At 35.7% G+C, this 14,400-nt stretch overlaps 1 protein-coding gene across 4 annotated transcripts in view; it reads left to right on the forward strand.

Moving 5' to 3' along the window:
- LOC141801593 (DNA (cytosine-5)-methyltransferase 3A-like) overlaps positions 1-14,400 on the forward strand; it is a 90,767-nt gene that overhangs the window by 43,420 nt on the left and 32,947 nt on the right. The gene's annotated exons all lie outside the window — the stretch shown is intronic.

The following is a 14,400-nucleotide window of genomic DNA, read 5'->3' on the forward strand; positions in this document are numbered from 1 at the left end:
GACAGATGTGCTTTTACGTCTCTGTGGTGCATGAAGATCAAATACGAGGAAACCCTTTAAGGAAACGGCTCACCGCTAAGTGATGGGCAATAATGGCCTGAAATAACATTTCATGTTTTAGGATCACTTAATTGATTTACACTGTTTTTTATTTTGTTCTATGTTCATTTTACTCCAATAAAAGGAGAGAGTGGTCATAAAAATGAACTACTGCAGATTATTTTCTGTTTTTAAAGCTGGAGTGAAGCCACGTTCAGTAGCTCACTGCAACATACATCCTTCATCCACCGCGGCTTTGCTGCTTCACTCTCTGCCTCAGAGCTCTGCTTTCATCAGCTGCGAACGTGATCTGATCTGATCTGTGTTTTACTCTGCTGGAACCGATTTCTGTGATTAATTTTGTAGTGATGGTGGACACTGGAGCCTAACTGTCGGACAGAAAAAGGACAGAAGAGCAGAAGAAAGCTAAATGGGAGAGAGATAGAGCACGAGCTATAGGCTAAAAGGGCTAAACTGTTTGTGCTAATGTTGACTCCAACCCACAGTCAGCAGTTATTCTGCAGTTAGCTTGTTGTCCTGTTAGACTACGGATAAGTTGTAGCACTAGGCGGCCGATAGCACAAAAACCAAAACTAAAACAAAAAAATATATATAAAAATTTTAAAAATGTGTAGAGTTCATTTTTTTGCATTTTTTAAATTTTGAAAAAAACTTAAAAAAGAAAAAATTTTGGAATGTCAAAAATTTTTGGGAAAATAAAAAAAAATTGAAATTAATTATTTAAAAAAATTAAAAAGGAGAAAATAAATAATACTTGAATTTTATATCATAATTACTCACTGTCTTTAATCATTAATACCCTCTGTAAGAATTTTTTTTATTTTTTATTTCAATAATATTTTTTTAAAGCTACAAGGAGCCATGGCAAAGGAGTTAAAGAGCCACATGAGGCACCGGAGCTACAGGTTGAAGACCCTTGGGCTAAACTGTTTGTGCTAATGTTCTTTCCAACCCACAGTCAGCAGTTATTCTGCAGTGGTCTGTTCAAACTTGAGAGTCTATCAATAAAATGAAGAGTGAGGTTACGTTAGCATGCTAGCCGACGGATACGTCGTAGCACTAGGCTGCGAGGAGGTATAGAGGGATTATCAGTCTATGTTATCATAAAGATGTGCACGCATCTCGACCGCAGAAGCAGCATTTAGCTCCATTTGTTCAGACGAGTTAGCGTCCTGTTAAAAGCATCAAAATGTGCGGTTTTTCTGTCAAAAACAATACTACACAATAGAGGCAACTTCTGTCAAGTTTCAACCGTTACAGCACAACCGGTGTTTCGGCGTTAATAGCGACCATGCTAACTGGTGACTTTCAGTCGATGGCAGCCGTGATTAACGGCCGAGAGACACCAGTTAACAGGGTCACACTTTACACTGAAACACCAGCGACGTCTGCGTGTGTTTAATAAAATGTGTATTCTCTATCCAACCTCAGTTAACCAGGTTTGACTGCAAACAAGCAATAATAGGATTATGCAGTGGTCTGCTGGGGAGCGGGGAGTACAGAGAGGGACAGAAAGAGACTGAACAGACTGGTCAAGAGGGCTGGTTCTGTCCTGGACTGCTCCCTAGACTCCCTGGAGGAGGTGGGTGAGAGGAGGATGCTGACAAAACTTACATCCATTATTACCAATCCCTCTCACCCACTACATGAGACTGTGGGGGACTTGAGTAGCTCCTTCAGCAGCAGACTCAGACTCCCACCCTGCAAGACAGAGCGCTACCGCAGGTCATTCCTCCCTTCTGCAATAAGACTTTACAACACACACACCTGAACCCTTACCCGTATGACATCAAACATTCAATAAATACATGTCCTGTGCACTCCGTACCAGTTCTCATTGTAAATTTTCACTGTCAAAAAAACAATCTTTGTATATATCTTGCTCTAATTTAAATATGTAAATAGTAATATTTTTCTATTTTTCTATATTTCTTTATTTCTTCATATTTCTTCAAATTTCTAATTTTATATTCTATTAGCATATTCTATTTTTAATTGTTATCGCATTACTGCACTTTGTTTTTTTCGTGAGCTGCTGTGGCAAAAAAATTTCCCCCAAGGGGGATCAATAAAAGAATATTCTATTCTATTCTATTCTATTCTATTCTATTCTATTCTATTCTATAACTGCTGATACTCAAAATACAGATTTGACTTTGCTTATTTAATGATAAAGTTGGTACTGGTATACTGAAACTTTACGGAGCTGACTTTAAAGGTGACTTTTAAAGGAGACTTTATGAGACGGACAAAGCAAACTCTGCTTCAGGAAGATCACCACTTTAAAACTTAAGATCAGAGCAGCGTCTTTTGGGAAGAACCTAAAGTCATCCAGTTACTTTAATTATTCAGCTGAAACCACAATTTGTTTAAAGCTAACCAACCCTCAGACAGCTGCATCCTAGGGTTAGTTGGTGTTACAGAGGCGTCAGATGTCGAGTAATAACCAAACCTGATGCTGCAGTTTTCACTCTGAAGCTGTTTTAAATCAATTGTTCCAACAGAAGAGAAACAACAGGACAATAAAATCAAAGAGTAAACAGCAGAGTGCTGAGGTATGAAGGGTAAAAACTGAAATTTAAGCAAGTGTTTAAATCTTTTTTCAGGTAAAAACATCCTATCAGACTCAGAATGAGCCATTTTTATCAGACAAGCCTAGAAAAAAGTAAAAAATTAAGATACCAAAAGACAAAAATGACACCAGAATTAGAGTAATATAAAAAAAAAATCATTTTATTTATGAAGCACTTCAACAGAGACTCAAAGATGCTGTACGGAGGATGAAACAAGTAAATATAAAACATCAGTACAATGAAATAAGAATAGAAAGCTTAAAATACATTTAAAATCAATCATACATTAAAATCAGTTTTCAGACAGAAAAAACTTTGTCCCTCTAAAATAAACTTGATTCATCTACAATGTGGAAAATTATCTTTTGCTACACAAAAACAGGAACACGGAAGAACCAAAGACAATTAATCAACAGTGCAATGAATAAATAATCAGACAGGAAAAATATTTTAAACAAACCTTACCTGAGAGTTTTGACTTTTTAGTTTACCAGAAAATTCTATTTATCGGAGGAGGCTGGGATGTTGATTAACTCTTTCAACAAAAACCTCAAAAATATTACGGTATCATTTGGTTCTTGATGTAATTTTTGTACCATATTTAATAAATTGGGCAGTTTTGGCAACTTTTATTGGTAAAGTTTTAGTTAATGTGAATTCTTTCAGTGTAAAAAAATCTTATTTAAAAAAAACAGTAAAATTCAGAAGGTTGTCTTATGGCACCTTCTTGAAAATTAGCAAAGATTCACCTGACTCATGAGGGCAGCCTTTTTGAAAAAGGCCAAAATACAACTTCAGCCGCCTGTAATGGAATGATAATCCATAATTTTTTTTATTTTATTGCATTTTTTTAAATGCTTTACCTTTTTGACATTTTTAACAGGTTTTCAAGGAAACTATTTGTCATTTTTAACAGGTGGAGGTGAATGAACCATAATTTTTTTTCTTGCCCCATTGTCACATTTTTTCCTCATTACACAAAAAATCAGGCCTAATTTTAGGCTTTAAATGTGACTTGTCAGGTAAATGAAGCTTCTATAAAGTCTAATTTGTGCTAGAAACAAAACATGCTACTTATTAGGGATGCACCTATATGAAAATTTTGGCTGATACTGATATCTGATATTAATATTGTTGTTATGGCCGATAACTGATATTAACGATATCTATATTGGTAAAAAAAAGAAAAAGAGAAAAGAAAAAAACAGGAAGAGAGACATAAAAGAAGAGGGTTCAGTCTTCTGAGGTAGTTTAGACAGAGAAAACAATATTATTTGGGAAAATATCCAGCAGCTAATGAGTGAATAGCCGATACTGATATCCAATTCAATCCAACTTTATTTGTTAAGCACTTTAAAAACAGACACTGTTGGCCAAAGTGCTGTACAGAGAAATGTAATAATCAAAATAAAATACAATAAAATAAGATAAAATACATGGCTAACAAAAGACAAAATAGACGCTTCATGTGAAATACAAAAAATTAAAAAAAAATAATTAAAACAAAAAACATAATTAAAACCCCATTAAAAGGCACTAAGAGAGCAATCAAATAGATAAAGTAAATTGAATTAGGGATTATGGTGTATTAAAAGCCAGAGAAAAAAAAAGTGGGTTCAAGAACTGATTTAAAAATCATATGTACAAAAATAACCAACATAGGCCAATACTGATACATTGTGCATCCCAACTATTTATGTATTTGAAAAGAGACAATGTACATTAACTGACATTAAGTAAATGTACCCAAGTTAGCCAAAAAAGCTAATTTTCATAAGCAGTCCCTTTGCCAGATGTTGTTTGGCAACAATGAGAAAAAAGGACAGATCACAAACCTCATGGTTTGGTCTCAGATTTTGCTCTTTTATTTCTTGACTCGTGAATATCTGTTTTGCGTACTGGGAAAACTTTTTCCGCAGACTTCGCAGGTGTCGCCTTGTTGCTACTGCTGTTTTCTAAAAACGTGTTTTCTTATTGCAGCAAAATGCACAGATTACATTTCACTATTGTGGCACATTTCAGCAAGGCAATTCAAAATGCTTTACAGACAGAACATATTAAAATAAAACAATTAAAATTCAATTAAAAAGCAGATTATGAATAACAAGATACAATAAAACAAACAAAATTAGAAGAAAAAAGAAAAACTGATTCCAAGATGAGATTTGCAAAATTGTGTAAAAAAAAAAAAAAAAAAAAATGTCTGAAAAGAAACCAATCATCACGTTATGTGTTTGAACATTTTAAATTTTAGAGATTTAATCTGAAGATCCTCTTGGCTTGACGACACGTTTCATTACGTTACCGAGGACATTTTGTCTGTTTCAGGTCAAACAGTAAACACTTTCTCCACAAAACCAAACCGCTGAAAATCAAATCATATTTATTTATTTCCCAGCATTCATCACACTCTTTTCTTTCGCCGTCCTCTGCCCGTCTTTAGTCTGTGGACTCTATTTGTTTACTCTGGCAGGGAGTGGACTTCCCTTCCAAACAGAAACTCTGTGTTTCTACTCAAAGGACGGAGCGAGATCCTCGGCTCAGTTTGCTTCTCGCGGTGACTCAACACTCAACAGTGATTTGACACTGAAAGAGAAAAGGTCGCTTTAACCTTGTCGTCAGAATCTAGACTTTGTTTTATTTAATCTGAGTGCTGTTACAGCACCATAAAACTGATGCTTCTTGCCCTTTTTTGTCCCCTGAAAGCTCCTGTAACACGAGTTCAGAAGCTGTGGTGGAAATTTTGGATTTTTACTGCGGTGGAAACGTCTTCTGGCTTGTATTTGAGAGATTGCTGATGAATAGACTCTGTCTCTTTGATCTGTTTCCATCCGGGGAGGCTTTAATTTCAGCTTTCAGTTTCATCAGACGAATCAGGTCTTTTGTTACAGCTGAGGTCATGTCTTTGGTAATATTTCTCTAAATGAAGGATTAATACGTGGGATTTAAATTTAAATATAAACCATTTTACTGAATGAAAAGCTGATTTTGACATTTTTGTTGCTCTGACATGAAGCTAAAATGTTGTTGTATTTATATCTACAGCTTAAGCCTCATAGCGCCCATATCTCAGCATTTCATCACATTCTGCAAATTTAGAAATCAAGCTGGTGGAGAACAAAAACAGAACAAAAAAAAGAAGAAATTTAACTAACGTGTGTAGCGGCTTGAAATATGAATGTAGCATGAATGTGAGTGAGTGTAAAAGGGACAGGATGTGTGTGTGGTCATGAGAGGAAAGTCATTCACAGGTTGATTGACAGACACTGCGGCTGAGATGTAAGAGTGTGTGAGGTAGAGCAGGAGTGTGTGTGTATGTGTGTGTGTGTGAGACGCTGAGCAGACAGGAACCAGGCTTTCCTGCAGAGTCTTCCTCCTGTGGGTTGAACTCACTCTGAGGCAGTCTGCGTTTGATGGACACAAACCTCAATTATCTCTCCACGAGGACTCAAAGAGCAGTTTGTGGTTTATTTCTCTAGAAGCAGGGAGCCTTTGGTTTGTTTGGAGTTTGCATTTTTGGGGGGGGGGGGGGGGGGGGGGGGGGGGGGGCTTGTGCCTTTTCGCTAAAACTATTATCATCACAAGTTGAGTCTTTCCACTCCAGTGCTGTTGTAGATTAACAGTCTGTAGCTGTTCAAGTTATTGCTGCAGATATCATATTTTATTTTGAACAGAGTGTGTGTGGTTTCCAGGAGTTTATTTATTTATTTATATATATTTTTAAGTTTTATATCCATCTATTTATTAATTTATTAATCTATCTATCTATTTAAATATTTAAATATGTTTTTATTTTTTTAAGTATCTATCAGTTGATTAATTTATTTATTCATTCTTTTTTTTTCTTTTTACTTTTTATTTTATTATTTTATTTATACATCGATTTATTTATATATATAAATATTTAAAATAATTAATTAATTAATTTATATATCTTTTTAGTTTTATAAATATTTATTTATTAATTTATCTATTTATTTATTTACATATCTGTTTTTATTTTTAATATATCTATCAATTTATTTATTTATTTAATCATTCATTTTTTTTCATTTTAGTTTTTATTTCATTATTTTTTATATATATCTTTTTAATTATATATCTTTTTAATTAAGTAATTAATCAATTAATGTATTTATCTATATATCTTTTTAGTTTTTTAAATTTGTAATTAATTTATCTATTTATACATTTTTTTACTTTTTATTTATATATTTATGCATTAATTTTTTGAACCGCTTATCCTGTTCAGGGACCCAGGTGGCTGGAGCCTATCCCAGCTGTCATTGGGTGAGAGGCAGGGTCCCACCCCTGGACTGGTCGCCAACCAATCACAGAGCTGACACAGAGACAGACAACCTTTCATGCACACACTCACACCTACGAATAACTTAGAGTGACCAATTAACCTGATGGGCAAACTCCACACAGCAATGCCCACCAGCCAAGTTGGGAATCGAACCTGTGACCTTCTTGCTGTGAGGCCGCAGCGATAACTGTTGTGCCACCATGCAGCCCTTATTTATTTATATATTTATTTATTTATATATCTTTTTTATTTATTTATATATATATATATTAATTAATCAATTAATTTATTTATCAATTTATATGTTTATAATAAGCACATTAGCTCTTTTTTTTCCTGATTCATGGCTGAAAGCTGCAGCACCAATCAGCCCAGCTCAGTTTGGAGATGTAGCGTACCAAAACAACCAATCCTAGTCTAAAAACTGGAGCTGCACACTCTGCACTCCTGGTATGGATCCCCAAATCACAGAGATCATCCCTCTTTTTGGGACCCTTCTGTTGGGGTGCCAAACTAAATTGATCCGATCCCAATCTAACAACTTTGTAACAAAGAGCCACATGGAAATCACGATGAAGACGAGTTGCTGGATGTCTTCATCATTGCTCTTTGTTTACTGTGCCATGTTTTTCTTCTTTGTTGGATTTATTAGCAGGGTAAACTGTCGGACTGCTATGCTGTCACGGTATTGTGTAACTGATGTAGCAATCGGCATCCAACCCCAAGAGGGGGCACCCAAACTCCACCAACGATACAGTGTGTGTCGATAAAATCAGCCATTCAGACAGAGGTTTTTTTTTTTTGTACCAGGCTGTAAACACGTTCATTTCTGCTGTGAAAACAGCTTTTTTTGACTTGGTATGTATGTGGTTATCAGTACTCCCAGATCCAGCCTCTAGTGGACACTTGATGAACTGCAGGTTTAAGCACTTTCTGATTGCCTCATGTTTTTAGACCAGTGGTTGCTGCTTGTTTATAACTCAGTGTCAATTATTTAATTTTTCATTTGTATCAGGTAGTGCCTTTGGGTGTTTTGCAGGTGTAGGGGGGTTGGTCTTCTGGATTTTGCCAGAAAGGAAGGGAATAGGACCGTAAACGGCCAGATACTAGCTTGTTGCTTTACAACAATTCATCCAGGAATTGTAAACAAAAAAGAAAAATCTATGATACATTCTTCTGAAGTAGAATTTGAATAGATATGTTAAATTTCATTATAAAGCACTTTTCAAAATACATTTACAAAGCGGGAAAAAAATCTCATTTTAAAGACTCATTTAGATCATCTCATATGGATTAAATACCATGACACTGGTGTAGTAATATCAATGTTTATCTTTCATTTCTGAGCTTAAAAAATCTTTTAGTTCACTCAGCATTTTATGCAAAACCCATTTTTATACTTTAATTATATATTCCAATAAAATATCTGTACAACACTGATTTTTATTACAATTAAATAGAATAATTTGATGAATTGTTTCAACCCTTGACTCAAATGACAAGCACAGGTGAAGCTAAAGTCCTGCAAATCTGTGCTTCAGTCAAAGATACTGAGGTAAAGAGGGAAGCTGTTCAAGTAGAAGGAAAGGAAAGGAAACAAGGAAAGAGATACAATGGGTGCAAGAAAAATAAAAGAAAAGTATTTGGAAAAAAAATCCAGTTAATTCATGTAAAAATAATAAGAGCAGAATAGAAAAAAGAGCAGATATGAAGCCAGAAACAAAGACAGATACTGAGAAATGAAGGAGAAGAAAGAGAATCTGAGAAATGATTGTGGCTGTGGTGCAGAGAGACAGAGGGGGAAAGATTGAGGTGAAATCACTGATGGAGACAGAGGTTAACCAGTTCCAGATTTCTGTGTGTGTGTTTTTGTGTGTGTGCTTTCTGTCAGTCAGTTGAACTGCAGCCAGCTGTTCACACCCCCATCAACATCACATCTCGCTGCAGTCTTCAGGAGGAAACCTGGTAAATCTGCAAAGTGTTCTGCATTTTCAGAAATCTGGCATCGTCTCGCTTCACGTCTAAAGTTTCAGCCAAGAAAATAAACACGCAGAGCGGGTCGAGAGCGCCGCGTGTGTGAGAGGGTGAACTTTAGATTTCCCTTTAGAAATCAACACCAACTCGACCTCATTCACCGCTGATTCGATTAGACGAGTAAAACGTTTCACACAAATGCAGCCGCTTGATGTGCAGAGCAGCACGAGCTGGGATCATCGTCTCAAAACTATCTGTAAGAAGATCTGAAGAAAGACAGCTCAGACTTTTTTCTTTCCTCAGTGAAAGTCTGTAAACTGATCACTCTGAATATCTTCTGTGACAACATTTTTGTTGCCAAATCTTGTTACCACCACCAGATTTTAGGGTTTCAAACTCAAGCAATGTGTTAAACAAGCTTCAACCCTCTGAAAGAAACTGCAGTACCTCAAGTGTCCACTAGAGGCTGGCTCCAAAGGCAAAAATTTCTCTATTAGGCCTCATGTAAAAATTCATTTTATAGCAAACTAATACATTCTTTATTTTTTTAAACACATAATTCTTATATTTTCATGGCTGAAAATGAACAACATCACTTTAAAGAGGGGTGTTGTGCTAATTTTGAAATTGTTTTAGTTACCTCTCTTTAAAGGCAGAGTCTGCAGGATTTTCCTAAAAAATAAAACGCCAACTCTTACAGGAATAATCCTGCTCAATCGCCACTTTTGGGCCTTTACACATGTGTGTCAGTGTCTGTGTCTGCCTCAAACCCCTCTCCTCAGCCTGTATGTTAATGTTTTGGTTGTATTAGGATGTTTCTGGGCGGACAGTAAGCGTGGTTACATCAGCCAATCACAGTGCACCCAGTGCTCAAGTGACTTTGTGTGTTGATTAGCGAGCGGAAGAAGCTTATTAGAGCGGCTACGATAGTGGACGTAGCACAGAGGAAGTAAAACGACCAAGCCAAAGCAGGAGAGGCGAGTAAAGGCAGAGGATCAACAGTAGACCCGCTCCTTTAGTTTTGTAATTCTGAGCTTGTTAAGGAGATTTTCTGCCCCCTTGTGGCCAGACATGAACGACTGAATCTGGACTCAGAACTGTGACTTACCGGAGTATCTGCCGCTCTTTCTTCTTCTACAGTCAGAAAAAGACATTATGTCAGCCCGGCTTCATTTCCCTCTCTGTAACTCTAAACACTCTCATCTGACTTTGTTTCACTGCCATGTGTACTTTCCTGTGTGTGTGTGTGTGTGTGTGTGTGTGTGTGTGTGTGTGTGTGTGTGTGTGTGTGTGTGTGAGAGAGAGAGAGAGGTCGTGACCCTGACACATTCTGTTGCCTTGTCAACTCAGAGGCTTACCTAACCTTTGACCTCCTCACACACACACCTCACAGACACACATGTAAACACTCGGAGGATCTGTGTGTGTGTGTCGTCATCACCCTCCAGCCTCTGGGGCTCTGGCTGCGTGTGTGTGTGTGTGTGTGTGTGTGTGTGTGTGTGTGTGTGAAGTTCACCTAAACATCTGTTGGGTGAAGGAGCCAGTAAATCACACACTTCAGCGCTGACCAATGAGCACAGAGGTAGAGGGAGACAGAGGGAGGTTGAGGAGGACTCGGGGGCGAGTGTGACCGAGGAGACGCAGACGCTCAGAGAGAAGGAGAAAGGAGGAGAGGAGGGAGAGATGAAGAAAGTGACAGAGAGGAAGAGAGCCAGGGAGGAAGGGTTACGTTTACAGAGCTGCCATGTCCGGTCTGTAAGTGATTTGATTATTTCTCTTCTGCCGTTTCCATCAGTGTGAGCTGTGAGAGTTCGCAGGAAGGCGGGAAATTCAGGTTTTATTTGACAACAGCAGCGTCTGTTACCAAGGCGTTACATCTCAGACGTTAGCTTTCTTTGCTAAACTCATGTTGTTTACATTTGTTTACGTCTTGTTTACTTAAATTTTTCATGTTTGGAGACTTTCAAGTGAAGGAAAAAGTTTCCTATAGTGTCTCATGGCAGCAAAGTCATACAATTAGTGTTTGTCGTGTTGATAACCGTCTTAACATCAGCCTGCTCTCTGTAGCATGTCTAAGCGTGTCATTAAATAAGTCAGGGTGCACGAGGTTCACTTTCAAAGTTCAGATTTGTTTTTTCGCTGTTTTACAGTGTAAAAACTGTCATCTTATCAAGTGTTTTTGTCTTATATTAAGAAGAAAATGTCTTTTGATACTTAGCATTAGCCACATTTAGCTTATCAGTCCAGAAAAATGTCTTATTTCAAGTTATTTAAAGACAAAATGAGGTCTAAAATTCTTGTAAAAAGTAGAAAAATCTGCCAATGGTTAACGGGAGAGAAATTTGCTTTAAAATTTGCTTAAAAGGTAAAATAATGTCTAAATATAAGTGACATTTCTTTGGAAGAGGAAAAGGGCCACTGAATTATTATTATTATTTTTTTTTATTTTTATTTTTTTTTCTATTTTTTCTGAGAAAAAATTCAGGATTATGACTTTTTTCTTAGAAAAAATAGTAGTAAAAAATTATTATTATTATTATTTTTTAATTTATGCATTAATTAATTTATTCATTTATTTTATTTTGCAGAGGCCTTACTCCTCTTTTGTATGTTTGTCTTGTAACATTGGCAGGTTTTAAATTTTTTTTTATATTTCTTTCATTATTGTTTTTTTTTTGTCTTGTGTTTTTGTCTCATTTTATGTGAAAATTGTCTTATTCTTCTGTTTTCAAACTTGTTTAAAGCAATTCAGACCTCATTTTTTGTCTTGAAATAACATGAATTAAGATATTTTTCTTGGCTGGTCAGGTGAATGTGGCTCATATTGAGCCTAAAAAGACATTTTCTATTGAAAACAAGACAAAAACACCTGATAAGAGCCTGAACCAGCAGATAAAACAAAGTGGTTTTTAAAACTTTAAAACTTTTTGCAGCTGGGCACTGATGGAGTCAGATAAAAAAGCTTCTTGCATCTGCTTTTCTTCTCTTTTTCTGTGTTCATCATTTAAATGATCTTGCGTAGACATCCATGTTCATAGTTGTTTTTACTTGTGTTGCTCTGCTTCTGCCAGTTGAATGAAAGCTGCTAAAAACACAAGTTTCAGACTGTTTAAGGCTTTAGACGTTGAAAAAAAACTCCACTTCTAACTCTTGGTTAAAGGTCGCTAAGTTAAGACTGAAAATCTCTCTTTTGAGTTTCTTAAAGAAGTCAAGTTGTACAAGAGTTTACACAGGGAAAAGGAAAAGTTAAAGAGGAGTCTGAGGAAACATAAACAGTGTTGGGTATGTTAGTTTTTGCTTCTCCTCTGTTAATCATCCTAAGACCCCTTCAGCTCCTCCTGTGACCTCCTGTAGGGGTCCTGACCTCAAGCTGGGAACCACAGAGGACTAACAGAAAGTATGAAGTGTGGATAAATCTTTTCTCCAAATATTTTCTGGCTTCATGACAACTTTTACATTTCATTACAGAAAGAAAATGTTAATTCTTACAGCTCTCGTACTCTGGTACGCTGGTGCAAAATTTCAAGTGTTAAAACTAAAAAATGCATAGATGGCACATTTTAATGAGTACAATATAGGGACAATGTTTTCTGTTCATCTTTTTATAAACAAAAAGTAGAATGTGATAAATCAGAATCAGAATGAATGAAGTTTTATTGACAAGTACATTTGCATAAACATTAAATTTGTCTTGTTGTGTTGGTGCTAACAATTACAAGGAAAAAAAAGGAAATGCAGATAAAATATAGAGAAAGTTAAGATCTAAAATATAAAAAAAAATAAAAAAATAAAATGAAAATAATAATAATAAAAAATATGAATATTTACAGGAAAAAAATATATGATGAAATATAATGTAATATAATTAAATATAATTTAATATAATATAATATAATGTAGAATAATTAAATATAATTTAATATAATATAATATAATATAATGTAGAATAATTAATTTAATATTATATAATGTAAAAAAATAAATTTAATATAATAAAATATAATAAAAGATGATTTTATATAATGTTAAATAATTTAAAATAATATAATTTAATATAATATGATAAATATTTAAAGAAACATTAAATACTCAAATAATTTAATGATTTAATATAGTTAAAAAAGTTGAAGAAGTCTTCAAAGATTTGAAGAAATAAGCTCAAAATTTTCCTTGAAGTCAAAATGGCCTCAAAAGATGTCTTTAAAAATGAAAAATCTAGATTAAAAAAAGCCAATTTTGTTTTGTCCGTTTGACGACTGAAACTACTATTTGCTGTTTCACAGGATTTATTCTTCATCTTATTTTCAAGCTCAACAGGAATTTCAATTAAATCCTCGGAAGCTTTTTCACATTTCTGTTTCCTTTGAAGGATCTCAAAGAATGAAAATTACAAAACTAGAACAAACACTCACCGACCGTGCTGCAGTTTTAACATCCAGCCTCAAACAAAAGTGAATCATTTTTATCCCAATTACCTTTTTTTCATTCAGCTTAGAGTTCAAAGCATTCCTCGCTGCCGTCTTTGTCATTCAAATGACTTTCAAACATGTTAATCATCGGGAAAAACACAAAAAGAACGACCAATTACTGAGCAGTAAACACATAAAATGTTTTAGTGTCGTTCAAAGACGAACGAACGGGTGATGTTTGATCGATTTTATTTTCAGACGTCTGCTGAGCTTCATGGAGACGCTCTGATTGTTTCCTTTAACATGTCACACAGCTGAAATCAATGCTAATGAAAGAGAATAGTCTATGTGTGTGAGTGTGTGTGAGAGTGTGTTTGTGTAGGACGACGGGTTCATCCCCAGGTCAGGGTCGGTCATGCTCATAAAGGGGGCGGGGTTTAAGAAACGGCTCATTGGGGAGGTCGTGGGGTGAGGGGTCGGAGGTCAAGGGGGAGGTGGGAACAAGAGTGAACACACTGACCAGGCCGCGGGGTTTTTTAGAGTTCAAAGCCGTAACTCACAGAATTACAACCTTTTTTTTGTCTGTTTATCACAGGGAATCAAACATGGCTGCTGCTTTTTTGCACATGCTCCATTATTGTGTGACATTTCTTTCACCGGCAGTTACAGTTAAGATCCAAGAAGCTGGAGCATGTGGTTCATGAACTTCAACAAAGTCACAAACTCAGGTCTTGAGAAAAAAAGTGATGAAAGAAAAACAAAGCTGAGGTAAAAAATGTGATAATTCAACTGTGAAGTTGTCGAGTGAAGATTTTTGAAAACTCTGGTTTTGTGGTTTGGTGTAGACGTCAGGAAACAGAGTTGTCGTTCGTCAAACGCTACAGCTGGATGATAGGGCTCATTCTGATTGGCCGGCATGAATATTACATCTGAAAAACACTGACAAATTTGAGGCATGCTTCAAGTCACACTCAGTTGTGTATGAAAGTATTTTTAAAAATGAGTAAGGGGGTAATTTGTGTTTGAAAATGCCCGGCCATGTCCACACATAGAAAAGCAGCATTCAGCTTCTGCT

Source organism: Halichoeres trimaculatus, unplaced genomic scaffold (genome assembly GCF_033239565.1).
Source record: "Halichoeres trimaculatus isolate MK-OKI-2021-1 unplaced genomic scaffold, fHalTri1.1 fHalTri1_scaffold_13, whole genome shotgun sequence".
Taxonomy (NCBI): domain Eukaryota; kingdom Metazoa; phylum Chordata; class Actinopteri; order Labriformes; family Labridae; genus Halichoeres; species Halichoeres trimaculatus.